The sequence below is a fragment of the Syngnathus floridae genome, chromosome 9, assembly GCF_059516105.1.
Source record: "Syngnathus floridae isolate MCC-2025c chromosome 9, RoL_Sflo_1.0, whole genome shotgun sequence".
NCBI classification, from domain to species: Eukaryota; Metazoa; Chordata; class Actinopteri; order Syngnathiformes; family Syngnathidae; genus Syngnathus; species Syngnathus floridae.
Window position 1 is genome coordinate 4,170,001 of NC_142421.1, and position 15,274 is coordinate 4,185,274.

The 15,274-nt window shown below is 39.8% G+C and overlaps 1 long non-coding RNA gene across 5 annotated transcripts; it reads right to left on the reverse strand.

Annotated features, from left to right (window-relative positions):
- Nucleotides 1–129: 129 nt before the first annotated feature.
- On the reverse strand, nt 130–14,620 carry LOC148393011 (uncharacterized). 5 transcript variants are annotated; one of them, XR_015860478.1, is made up of 12 exons: nt 14,506–14,620; nt 14,335–14,392; nt 14,227–14,254; nt 13,388–13,499; nt 11,910–13,287; nt 10,601–11,844; nt 10,274–10,526; nt 9,555–9,624; nt 8,239–9,301; nt 7,051–7,379; nt 6,925–6,979; nt 130–859 (listed from the first exon to the last, which is right to left on the reverse strand). It is a non-coding gene; the product is annotated as an uncharacterized LOC148393011 (long non-coding RNA). The 5 variants fall into 5 exon arrangements; XR_015860479.1 differs by having other exon boundaries at nt 14,166–14,254; XR_015860477.1 differs by having other exon boundaries at nt 13,793–14,254.
- Nucleotides 14,621–15,274: the final 654 nt, after the last annotated feature.

The window sequence follows — 15,274 nt, forward strand, 5'->3', positions numbered from 1 at the left end:
ATTGCTAATGTATCAATGCCCGAGCGATTAGGCACATGGGCGGACAACCCCCAGCCTCGGGTTCGGATACGGCATTGCTCAAATTGGCAAATCTTAGCAAGCTACAGAAGACTTTCTGCATCACATGAATATTTTTTAGCATGTGGTTTGGAAGTTTATTATGCAAATGAAGTTGCTTTGTACATTTTAGACACACACATTGACAAGATAGCGGCAGTACTTATGTGTATTTGTTAGGTTGCTTTGGGCAAAACAAACCGCACGCAAAAGACGGGTCACATTGACCCAGCTGTCTAATTGGGGCGCCTATCATTTGTAATGTACTTAAAAATTTAAATGATTAAAATTGTTAAAAATTATCACATACAGTTAAATAGAGCATCAGACAGGTTGAGGCAAATATCTAGCATGTGGTTTAGACGTCTATCATGCAAATTAGTTTTTGTACTTTTGACACACATGCACACTGGCAAGATAACGGCAGTACTTCTTTCTTAGGTTGTTTTGGGCAAAACAACGAAAGGTGCATCGCATTGACCCAGCATCAGACAGGTTGAGGCAAATACGCTGCTACTCGGTGGCAGCACTTGGAATTCATCTAGCCTTTCTGATATGGTCAATTTCATAAGGATGCCGGTATGAATAAGAACACTCTGGCCTTTACTTCACTCTGAACTGGATGGTACCACCCAGTACATGTACCGAGGCTGGCCGTGTAGTTACGCAACTGCTTTGAATTGAAAGCTAAGGTCCTGGAAGTTACACGCTATGTTTATACATTCAATTGACTATAGCAGCAACCTGGACTGGACAGCAGCAGCCTTCTTTGTAGTCAGACAGCCAATGGAGACGCCAAGCCCTGCAACAAAACATGCAAGAAGTTTCACATTCAAGAGATGCACCATCGATTGAGGCACATCGCGAATGATGACTGACACCAAAGTTGACTTTATTTACAAGACCAACAACAGGAAGCAACCACGCCACTGTTGATTTTATTCACAAGAATGCCCACATGATGCATGACTATTCAAAACAAACCAAAAAATGGCTCTGACCACATTAAAACAGCTTTTACTCGTACAGAAAAATGTACCAACATTCAGCAAGATTCTGAGTTCGGTGGCCATTTTAAAGCAGGGTTGCCAAAGATGACTTACTGATCGCAACAGAGACTGTTTGTACACTTGTCGTTTGCATCTATGGGTGTCTGGCTACTTGGCTTTTGTCAACAATTTAGAATGCATCCAGCTTTTCTTTGTGTAGTTAAAAAATAAATAAAAAGCCTGACACTGCATATTTAACAAGTCAATTTTGTTTCAGCCTAACTTTACAATTGTCTTGTCATTGAGAATGTCTCATATGATTCCAGTTTGTATGCACGATAGACTGCCAATGCCAATGTTTAAAATGGACCACTTGAATTCAGTTCACAGTTTAATTGCAGTTCAGTGGTACAGTTCATTTCATGATTAAAAAAACAACAGTAAACCAACAATATTGCAAAATGACGCAAAACAAAACAAAAACAAAAAAGAAAAACAAACAATACAACACATACAATACAATACATACAACACATACAATACAGTACAATACATACAATACAATACATACAAAACAAAAAAAAATAAAAACAAAAAAACAAAATACATACTATACAATACATACAATACATACAAAACAAAAAACCAAAAACAAAACAAACAATACATACAATACATACAATACAATACAATCAATACAAACAATACATACAATACAAGACAAACAATACATACAAACAATACAATACAATACTTACAATACATACAAAATACAGAAACAATACATACAAACAATACAAATACAATACAATACAAACAATACAATACAAACAATACAATACATACAATACATACAATACATACAATACAATACCATACAATACCATACAATACAATACATACAATACATACATACAATACAATACATACAGTACAATACATACAGTACAATACATACAATACATACAATACAATACAAACAATACATACAAACAATACATACAATACAATACAAACAATACATACAAACAATACATACAAACAATACAATACAAAACAAATACAATACAAACAATACAAACAATACAATACATACAATACAATACATACATACAGTACAATACAATACATACATACAATACATACAATACAAAAAAAAACAAAAAAGAAAACAAAACACAAAACAATACATACAATACAATACACACAATACATACAATACATACAAAACAAAAAACAAAAAAAACAAAAAATACATACAATACAATACAATACAATACAATACAATACAAACAATACATACAAACAATACATACAAACAATACATACAAACAATACATACAATACAATACATACAATACAATACATACAATACAATACATACAATACAATACATACAATACAATACATACAATACATACAATACATACAATACAAAAAAAAAAGAAGAAAACAAAACAGAAAAAACAAAACAAAAAACAAAACAATACATACAATACAATACACACAATACAATACATACAGTACATACATAACAAAAAACAAAAAAAATAATACAATACAATACAATGCATACAATACAATACAATACAATACATACAATACATACAATACAATACATACAATACAATACGATACATACAATACAATACATACAATACATACAAAACAAAAAACAAAACAAAACAAAAAACAACAAACAAAACAAAACAAACAATACAAAACAATACATACATACAATACATACAATACAAAAAAAACAAAAAACAAAACAAAAAAAAACCATACAATACATACAATACAATACATACAAAACAAAAAAAAACAAAAAAAAAACCCAAAAAAAACAATACATACATACAATACAATACATACAATACATACAATACAATACATACATACAATACATACAATACAATACATACAATACATAGAAAAACAAAACAAAAAAAACAAAAAACAACAAAACAAAAAACACAACAAAACAAACAATACATACAAATCTTGGGATTTCCTGGGTTGAGCTGGATGAAGTGGCTGCAGAGAGGAAAGTCTGGGAGTCCCTCCTAAAGCTGCTGCCGCCGCAATCCGACGTCCGGATAAGCGGTGGATGGCTGGGTGGCTGGCTGGATGGGTGGCTGGATGGGTGGGTGGATGGGTGGATGGATGGGTGGATGGATAGGAGGATGGGTGGGTGGATGGGTTTTGGATGGGTTGGGTTTGGATGGGTTGGATGGGTGGATGGATGGGTGGATGGATAGGAGGATGGGTGGATGGGTTGGGTGGGTGGATGGGTTGGGTGGGTGGATGGGTTGGATGTACGGATGGGTGGCTGCCTGGATGGGTGGCTGGATGGATGGGTGGCGGGATGGATGGATGGGTGGGTGGATGGATGGGTGAACAAAAAACAAAACAAAACACAAAAAACAAAACAAACAATACAATACATACAATACAAACAATACATACAAACAATACAAACAATACATACAAACAATACATACAAACAATACATACAAACAATACATACAAACAATACAATACAAACAATACAATACATACAATACAAAAAAACAAAACAAAAAAAACCAAAACAAAACAAAACAATACAATACAATACACACAATACATACAATACATACATAAAAACCAAAACAAAAAAAAACAAAAAAACAAAACAAAAAACAATACAATACATACAATACAATACAATACAATACAATACATACAATACAATACATACAATACAATACAAACAATACAATACAATACATACAACACAATACATACAATACAATACATACAATACAATACATACAATACATACAATGCAAAAAAACAAAAAAAACAAAAAAACAATACATACAATGCAATACACACAATACAATACATACAATACATACAAAACAAAAAACAAAACAAAAAAAATACATACAATACAATACATACAATACAAAAAAAACAAAACACACAAAAAAAACCAATACAATACATACAATACAAACAATACATACAAACAATACATACAAACAATACATACAATACAATACATACAAACAATACAATACATACAAACAATACATACAAACAATACATACAAACAATACAATACATACAATACAAAACATACATACATACAATACATGCAATACAAAAAAACAAAACAAAAAAGAAAACAAAACAAAAAACAAAAACAAAAAACAAAACAAAATACATACAATACAATACATACATAAAAACCAAAACAAAAAAAACCAAAAAAACAAAACAAAAAACAATACATACAATACAATACAATACATACAATACAATACAATACAATACATACAATACAATACAATACATACAATACAATACATACAATACATACAATACATACAATACAATACAATACAATAGATACAATGCAAAAAAACAAAAAAAACAAAAAAACAATACATACAATGCAATACACACAATACAATACATACAATACATACAAAACAAAAAACAAAACAAAAAAAATACATACAATACAATACATACAATACAAAAAAAACAAAAAATAAAACACACAAAAAAAAACAATACAATACATACAATACAAACAATACATACAAACAATACATACAATACAATACAAACAATACAATACAATACATACAATCAATACATACAAACAATACATACAAACAATACAATACAAACAATACAATACAAACAATACAATACAAACAATATAATACATACAATACAAAACATACATACAATACATACAATACAAAAAAACAAAAAACAAAACAAAAGAAAACAAAACAAAAAACAAAAACAAAAAACAAAACAAAATACATACAATACAATACACACAATACATACAATACATACATAAAAACCAAAACAAAAAAAAACAAAAAAACAAAAAAAACAATACATACAATACAATACATACAATACATACAATACATACAATACAATACAATACATACAATACAATACATACAATACAATACATACAATACAATACAATACAATACATACATACAATACATACAATGCAAAAAAACACACAAAAAAAAAAAAAAACAATACATACAATGCAATACACACAATACAATACATACAATACATACAAAACAAAAAACAAAAAACAAAACAAAAACAAAAAAAATACATACAATACAATACATACAATACAAAAAAAACAAAAAAAACAAAAAAAATACATACAATACAATACATACAATACAATACAATACAAAACAAAAAAAACAAAAACACAACCAAAAAAAACAACAAAAAAACAATACATACAATACAAGACATACAATACATATAATACAATACATAACAATACATACAATACATACATACAATACAAAAAAAAAAAAAAAGAAAACAAAAAAAAACAATACATACAATACAATACACACAATACAATACATACAGTACATACAAAACAAAAAAAACAAAAAAAAAAAATTATAATAATAATACATACAATACAATACATACAATACAATACATACAATACAAAAAACAAAACAAAAAACAACAAACAAAACAAAACAAACAATACAAAACAATAATACATACAATACATACAATACAAAAAAAACAAAAAACAAAACAAAAAAAAAAACAAAAAATAAATACATACAATACATACAAAAAAAAATAATAATAATAAATAAATAAATACATACAATACAATGCAATACATACAAAAAAAAAAACAAAAAACAATACATACAATACATACAATACAATACATACAATACAATACAATACATAGAATACATACAATACAATACATACAAAACAAAAAACAAAACAAACAAAAAACAAAACAAAAAACAAAACAAAAAACACAAAACAAACAATACATACAAATCTTGGGATTTCCTGGGTTGAGCTGGATGAAGTGGCTGGAGAGATGAAAGTCTGGGAGTCCCTCCTAAAGCTGCTGCCGCCGCAATCCGACGTCCGGATAAGCGGTGGATGGCTGGGCGGCTGGATGGATGGGTGGCTGGGTGGATGGATGGGTGGGTGGCTGGGTGGATGGATGGGTGGGTGGGTGGATGGGTTTGGATGGGTTGGGTGGGTGGATGGGTTGGATGGACGGATGGACGGATGGATGGGTGGATGGGTTGGTTGGGTGGGTGGCTGGATGGGTTGGGTGGATGGGTGGGTGGGTGGATGGGTTGGATGGACGGACGGATGGATGGGTGGATGGATGGATTGACATAGAACACATACAATACCCTGCCATACGCTACCATACACACAATGCATACAATACAATACATACAATACAATACCATACAATATCATACCATACTATATGCTCTGCATCTGGGAGTTACAATTATAGACATTGAGTAGAGTGGCAATGGCATGATATTTTTGCAACAATTACACATACCAACTCCAGTTTTATATTTAAAATATGTATACAATTATCAGTATATTGTAATGAGTTATAATAATTACAAAAGTATCCGAATTATAATAATTTAATTTTATCATCCATCAACTCACTCAAAAATGTCGGCATGAATCGAGCAGTCGACTAAACGGGATAAAATCACGCTCGCAAATGTTTGTTGCATAACGGAAGGCGGGCGGGCGGGCGCCATCTTGGAATAGATTTGAACATGACGTAACAAATTTGTCACATTCATCAGTTTGCATAACACGGAAATAGCACACTATATGTAATGCAACATTGTTAACTTGACGAAACACAACGCCAAAGAGATTTGAAATACTCTAGCGGCAAAACGACAGTCGCGGTGGCCGGGACGAGTGTGAAAAGATTTTCAAGATATTTGTTCGCATCAAACAAACAAGGCGTCCGTCGTGAGAAACGGCAATGAACGACAAACATTTGATAGCTTACCCGAGAAACCGCCACACGGTCGGTGGCGCCTGCATTTGATAACTCGCCTTGAATCCTGCAACAAACAAGGCGTCCGTCGTGAGAAACGCCAATGAACGACAAACATTTCCTAGCATGTTAGCTTACCTGAGAAACCGCCCGCTGCGCGGGTGCTTGCACCGGTATTTGACAACTTTCCCAATTCACCTGAAGACATGACGTCACATCCGTCAATTCAAATCTTCCTCGCCTGCTCGTCCAATGGTGCTTTGCACACTAGCGTACCACGTGACAGGCCACTTCACACGCGGGCGGTTGCACCTGTCGCTCACCTCAAGACTGAAAACTGCCTTCAAAAACCTAAGTGCCACTTTGCCCGCCTCCTACCTCTGCCCAAATTCAGTCTGACCAATCACAGCGCAACTGAAATTGGCTTGACCACGCCCACCTCTCCGACAGGCAAGACTGAAACCTGCCTTCAAAAAAAAAAATCATCAGTATCTATAAAAACCTTCAGAGGGGAAAGAAGACAATAGCAAAGTGAAGGGATGGACTGATTTTAGACATCACCATATTTCATATTTCCACAGACAGATATAATTTTGATGTAATTCAATTCAATAAACAAATCATAATGTTAATGTACATTCTTGAAGCATACATCAAGTTGTGCAGGACTTGTGCCATAATGTATACATGTCTGATCATTTCTTTATGGAACAGTCGCCCACCACCCTGCCCAGCCCCCCCTTGCTGGCACTACAGTGCTAACAAAAGTTCCACAAGCCTTTCTTTAATTTTATTTATTTTTTAAACTCTCATACGTTTCACCCATTCAGTAACATTTTTTAAAACTATATATTGGAGGAAATTCGACCTTTTAATTACTATTTTAAAAAAGCTGCAAGTGCAGCATCGATAAGTTCGTGCTCGACCCTTTCATTGTACATAGAGACAACTAGGGGCACAAACTTTGAAATAAAAAAACCCTTAATTTGATTTCCGATTGAGGTCTGCAGTGCACGTCTATCATGCAGATGAGTTTGTTTTGTACTTTTAACACATGCACACTGGCGAGATAACGGCAGTACTTCTTTATTTCTTAGGTTGTTTTGGGCAAAACAACGGAAGGTGCATCGCATTGACCCAGCATCAGACAGGTTGAGGCAAATACGCTGCTACTCGGTGGCAGCACTTGGAATTCTTCTAGCCTTTCTGATATGGTCAATTTCATAAGGATGCCGGTATGAATAAGAACACTCTGGCCTTTATTTCACTCTGAACTGGGTAGTACCACCTAGTACATGTACCGAGGCTGGCCGTGTAGTTACGCACCTGCTTTGAATTGAAAGCTAAGGTCCTGGAAGTTACACGCTGCGTTTATAAATTCAATTGACTATAGCAGCAACCTGGACTGGACAGCAACAGCCTTTTTTGTAGTCAGACAGCCAATGAAGACATCAAGCCCTGTAACAAAACATGCAATAAGTTTCACATTCAAGAGATGCACCATCGATTGAGGCACACCGCGAATGATGACTGACACCAAAGTTGACTTTATTTACAAGACCACCAACAGGAAGCAAACACGCCACTGTTGATTTTATTCACAAGAATGCCCACATGATGCATGACGATTCAAAACAAACCAAAAAATGGCTCTGACCACATTAAAACAGCTTTTACTCGTACAGAAAAATGTACCAACATTCTGCAAGATTCTGAGTTCGGTGGCCATTTTAAAGCAGGGTTGCCAAAGATGACTTACTGATCGCAACAGAGACCGTTTGTACACTTGTCGTTTGCATCTATGGGTGTTTGGCTACTTGGCTTTTGTCAACAATTTAGAATGCATCCAGCTTTTCTTTGTGTAGTTAAAAAAATAAATAAAAAGCCTGACACTGCATATCTAACAAGTCAATTTTGTTTCAGCCTAACTTTACAATTGTCTTGTCATTGAGAATGTCTCAAATGATTCCAGTTTGTATGCACGATAGACTGCCAATGCCAATGTTTAAAATGGACCACTTGAATTCAGTTCAGAGTTTAATTGCAGTTCAGTGGTACACACACACAATTACAGTACAAACAGTTCATTTCATGATTAAAAAAACAACAGTAAAACAATATTGCAAAATGACGCAGCGCTGAGAGAGAAAGAAAGAGGCATCATGCAGATAGCCAGTGTGCACACCCAGTGAAAAAGTGGAGGGAGGGATTTAGGAAAGAAAGGACAAAAGAAAAGAACAAAGTCATACTCTCCTTGAATGCTGGCTGGGCGTTTTGCCCTCGCCGCATCCGCACCCGTCCGTCTCGTGTCGGCCGCTCATCACGGGCGAATGTTGGCTCCCCCCCCGGACGGTATTTGACGTTTGGACTCATCCTCCGCCTCGTGCCACTGCAAAAAGAAAAACGGCACTCTGTTGCACGCGGTTCACTTCTGTGGACGTACTCATTACCTGTCTATTACAGCTTGCTCCTATTTTAAGCTCCCTTTATTAATAGCGTATGCACACATGAATGTTTTTGTTTTCTTTTCATGTCTGTTCCTATATGAAGAATTCAATGCTTATAATTTCTTTGTTGTAAAGTGCTTTGAGCTGCATTTCTTGTATGAAAGGTGCTCTACAAATAAAGTTTTTTATTATTACCCTCTGGTCTCGCGGTCCTGTCCAGTCCCTCTCTGTGCAGGCACCCATCAGATCCAGTGCCCCAGCAATCCTGAAAGGCAGACATTGTGGTGGTTTTTGCAAGGGGAAAATTTTCACTAGCACCCCCCCCCAACCTTGACTAAGGTAAGTTTGAATCAGGTAACTAGCGGCACGCACGGGCTGGCGCATGTGTCATACGGCCCTCCCGCATTGGAGCGATCTGGGTTATGAAATGTTTAACCCCTTACAAAAAGGGAGGGAGGGAGGGAGCGAGAGGAGATGAGAAGAGGCTTTGGTGCGCACTTAAGCGCAACCGGCCAGTTCCCCCTGAGTAGAGCTGGCTTGGCCCCGAGTGGAAAAAAAAAAAGAGGAAAACGTGACGTCACGGAGAGCGTCACGGAGAATCTCCTTGTCCTCGACACCGTCGACGACACTGGGACCCAGTCTGGCAGACATTATACCCTGGTATTCCACAAAGGGCAAGGTATAGCCACGTTCCACCCTGAGTGCACCAGGCCATGCAGGTACTGCCGGGCGCGTTGGAGAAAGAGAGCGAGAGGGAGGAAGAGGGGGAGGGAGGGGGGCAGGGGGTGTCTACTTTGCCGATTCGTATCTAGAGGGTCACAGCAACCCAAATGCCCGTGCGTGCTACTAGTTACCCTATTCAAACCGACAGGGGTAGGGGAAGCACAAAAGAAAAAACAAAGTCATACTCCCACCAAAACGCTGGCTGCATCTGCACCCATCAGTCTCGTGTGGGACGCTCGTCACGGGCCAAGGTCCGGGTCTGCTCCGGCCGGTGTTGGACTCGTCTTCCGCCTCGCACAAGTGCAAAAAGACAAACGGCACTCAGTTGCATGCGGCTCACATCTGTCAACGTACTCATGACCTGCCCTCTCCCTGGTCTTGTGGGTGCAGCCCAGTCCCTCCGGGTGCAGGCTGGCGCTCGTCCCATCCGCCGCCCCGGCAACCCTGAACGGCAGACAAATAAGGAAATCAAATTAAAACTAACAAGTGCGTTGCATATTGGATTGCGATGTCACCACCTCTGGCCAGCCTTGGCCAGTCATGCATTAGGCTCCTCGTCAACACTTGGCGACTGCTTTCTTTGGGTGCGTCCTTCCTTTGCACCCCGCTCACCAATCGCGGGTCTGGTGGCCTCCGTCCACCGGCTCTTTGTTTCATACATCGTCTCTTCCACCTTGCAAGACAAGCACAAAAGTCTCGCTTGCGCTTGCCGTCGCTTGCGGCTTGCCGTCGCTTGCGCTTGCCGTCGCTTGCGCTTGCCGTCGCTTGCGCTTGCCGTCGCTTGCGGCTTGCCGTCGCTTGCGCGGTCGCTTGCGCTTGCCTTCGCTGCGCGGTCGCTTGCGCTTGCCGTCGCTGCGCGGTCGCTTGCGCTTGCCGTCGCTGCGCGGTCGCTTGCGCTTGCCGTCGCTGCGCGGTCGCTTGCGCTTGCCGTCGCTGCGCGGTCGCTTGCGCTTGCCGTCGCTGCGCGGTCGCTTGCGCTTGCCGTCGCTGCGCGGTCGCTTGCGCTTGCCGTCGCTGCGCGGTCGCTTGCGCTTGCCGTCGCTGCGCGGTCGCTTGCGCTTGCAGTCGCTTGGGCTTGCCGTCGCTGCGCGTTTGGCACTCAATGAGGGCTGCACAACATTTTGGAATACCAACGATATGGCAGTATTGGGCCAGACCACAGCATTGAGCAAAGTTGTGCAAAATTCTAGGATGGAGAGGAACTATTTGATCGCAATGACATCACTTAGACCAGTTAACTTTAACTTGCATCAATGACTTGTTATCTTCTAAACTCATTACAAATAGTTAGGAGGCCAGAAAACATGTTTCATTTGCCACATGAATAGAAAAAAATCTTTGTTTTCCTAAAGTGCATGTCAACGACCTATACCACCATATGACGGTTTTCCAATCCAGGTGCAGCCCTACACACACGTCACCATTGGTGTCCAAATGGTAGCCTCGGGCCAACTTGATCAACACACCACACGAATGAACGCAACACTACTTTGTAGCACAAAATATGAATGGCAACATTTTGTGATTGATTAAATGAATTTGTGTCAAAGAATTCTCAATTTGATTCAGTATGCAGCCCTCAGACATTTGGACACCGCCGGTGTGAACTAAAAAGAAAAGAAAAAAATCTATTTCACATGCTGAAGCTGCGCAGGTCGACGCCTCCAGGGAAGCGGGTCTCCCTCAGAACTCTGCTACTTCAGAGCGATGCCACAGCGGTCCGTCCACCTCTGAGCAGATCGTGTCGCGTCCCGGTCGCCATCTGCACAAACAGAAACAAATGTTAGAAACTCAAAGAGCACCCCAAGTTGTAGGTCACTTGCTTACTTGATCACAGCGGTTAGGTACTCTTGGTGACGGTCACCGGGTCGAATCGGGCCATGCACCCCCCTTTTGCGTCCGGCCTGCAAAAGGTAGAACATGCAATGAGTTGGGCGCTGCTCACATCATTAAGTCTTCACCGTGTGCCGGCTCGCCCCAACACCGCCCCCTACACCTAGAGAACAAAGGACGCACAGTGGTACGTTAGGCTTCGATCAAGCACGACAGTGCTAGGTTAGAAAAAGACACAATGTGACTGTCTCGCTCCAACACCTAGGGGAGAACAAAGAACACAAGTACCACAGTGGTAGGTTAGGGTTAGAGGAAGTGCAACAGTGGTAGGTTAGAAAAGGAAAATGTCACAAGTCAAATTGCAAAATTGGACATTCGGGATCGGCTCGCTCCGACGCCACCCTACACCGAGGGGAAAGAACAAACGCAGCAACTATGACAGTGGCAGGTTAGAAAAAGATACACAATGGTACAAGTCGTATGGCAAAATTGGACATTCAGCTCCACGTCAAAGTTCAGTTTTGTGTCCATCCACGGAACCATGTCCTCCCCTAAGTGGGCCGTCAATGGCAACCAAGCACAAGACAACGCTGGATCCAGACCAGCCACAACCACAGCGCACCTCGAAAGCAAGCCCAACCATCAGAGCCCTAAACACTGTCCACACCTGCAACCTTTCCATCGTGCACCCATAACCAAAGGCCCCCTCCTGGGCACATGATCCGCACACGTCGACTTTTGCAGCGCGATGCTTGATTCTTGAATTGATATGGCCATTGCTCCTTTGCACATGGCCATTGCTCCTTTGCATATGGCCATTGCTCCTTTGCTCCTTTGCATATGGCCATTGCTCCTTTGCTCCTTTGCATATGGCCATGGCTCCTTTGCTCCTTTGCATATGGCCATGGCTCCTTTGCATATGGCCATGGCTCCTTTGCATAGGCCATGGCTCCTTTGCATAGGCCATGGCTCCTTTGGATAGGCCATGGCTCCTTTGGATAGGCCATGGCTCCTTTGGATAGGCCATGGCTCCTTTGGATAGGCCATGGCTCCTTTGGACAGGCCATGGCTCCTTTGGACAGGCCATGGCTCCTTTGGACAGGCCATGGCTCCTTTGGACAGGCCATGGCTCCTTTGGACAGGCCACTGCTCCTTTGGACAGGCCACTGCTCCTTTGGACAGGCCACTGCTCCTTTGGACAGGCCACTGCTCCTTTGGACAGGCCATTGCGCCTTTGGATAGGCCATGGCTCCTTTGGATAGGCCATGGCTCCTTTGGATAGGCCATTGCTCCTTTGGATAGGCCATTGCTCCTTTGGATAGGCCATTGTGCCTTTTCATATGGAATTGTCCCATTCGGCTCCTCTTGCAGCCTACAAAAACACAGACAGCCATTAATTGTGTGCTGGGAAGCTAAAACTCGACAACCATTGTGTGTTGGGAAGTTGAAACTTGACAAAAACAGGTTTTCACCTGATTTAGGACTACTCTTCCTCAGTGTCCACAACATCACTGAAAGGGCTCCTTCAAGAGCCTCCTGCTTGCTTTGTATAGAAGGATGCTGGCTGGGCGGCAGTTTTTAGTGCTACAAAAGACAAGCAAATGATTGCAACAAAAATAGACATTGAGTCGAGTGCCAATGGCATGATTTTTTACCAACAATTATACATACTAGGAGTTTTACATTTGAAAAAAAATATTATATTGTAGTAAGTTATGATAATTGATCAAAATTATAGTTCATCTTTGAATTTGATACATTCTAAGTAGAGTTTTACATTTGAAAAATAAATATAATCATCACATTGTAGTAAATTATGATAATCATTCAGGATTATAATTCATATTTTAATTTCATCATTCATCAACTCCCCTCACATTGGACAGATGATCCAGGTTGGCGGCGTCCAAGATGGGAGAAAATAACCCGGGCAAATGTTTGTTGCGTAACGGAACGAGAGCGGGCGGGCGCCATCTTTGAATGGATTTCGTCCGATTTGGACATGACGTAACATATACGTTGCATTCACCAGTTTGCATTCACCAGTTTGCATGACACGGAAATGGCACACGCATCATATAAAATAATTTAAAAAAATGGTTAAGTTGACTAGAGTCAAACTAACATTTCCTATAGTCAGACAAACACGCGCTTATCGGCGGCGTCATTTACGAACCGTCTACAGACAGACGAATGAAAAAAATGCTGGCCAGCATGAAAAAAAACAACCGCGAAAGACATTTAATATACCACCAAAACGCGCAACGACGCGACGCGACGCAAAGTGGATTGTGGCGTGCCGTGCCGAAACCTCAAGCACTCCCTAGACAGCGAAAATCCTGCAAGAAATAATAAATGGCATCGTAAGAAACTGCAAACATTTGCTCACGGGCTAAATGGCCTGCGGCCTACAATTTACCTCCAGGCCCACCGTCGCGGTGGACGTGACGTTGCCGAGTCACGAGAGTACGACAATCCTGCGACAAACAAAATAAATTTAAAAAAAAAAGGCTTGTGAGAAAAAGCAACAAAGCGTGCCGTCGTGAGAAACGGCAGGAGACGACAAACATTTGCTAGCATGCTCGCTTACCTGGGAAACCGTCCGCCGCCGGCCCGCGCTCGGTGGTACCTGCATATGATAACGCACTTTGAGCGAGCACACCTGTCTTCAATTGACCTAAAGCCCTGACGTCACATCCGTCGACTCAAATCTTCTTCTCCTGATCGTCCAACGGCGCTCGGCACACTATCGCCACCAGGTGGTCGCCTGTCATGGTGACTACTGTGGAAAGGGTTGCTTCGGACTATCCGTTGAAACTTTCAACACCGAACATGTTTGGATGGAGGATACCCTATCAATATGACCAAATTTCCTTTGGTTTCCGAGCAGGCTCTGGTCGAGTGGTTAACGCCATTGCCTTCAATCAAATGAAAATATTTGTATCGAGTATATTTGTATTGTATATTTGTAAACGTGCTTTTGTTGTGCAATTAACCCTTTATTTATTTATTCTCTTTTTTTTTAACCTCGTGTAGTGTACCTACACATATTGTCATATAAAATGTCTGATTTTTATGTTTTAATTGGCGAATATAAAAACAAGGAATAAGACGCCAGACATGTTTTAACATAAATGTTTATTAAAAATAATAATATCAAAAGCAAATTTCAAACCAGCAATCTAATGTGAAATTGCAGTAGATATATTGGATAACAATATTTAGGCGTATATAGGTATACACGTTATTTAAAAACGACTATAAGTGTTATACTACGACACAAGTGTTTACCAGCTCAGTGGCCTAAGAGGAGAGTGTCCGCCCTGAGACTGGGAGGTGGTGGGTTCAAACCCCTGCCG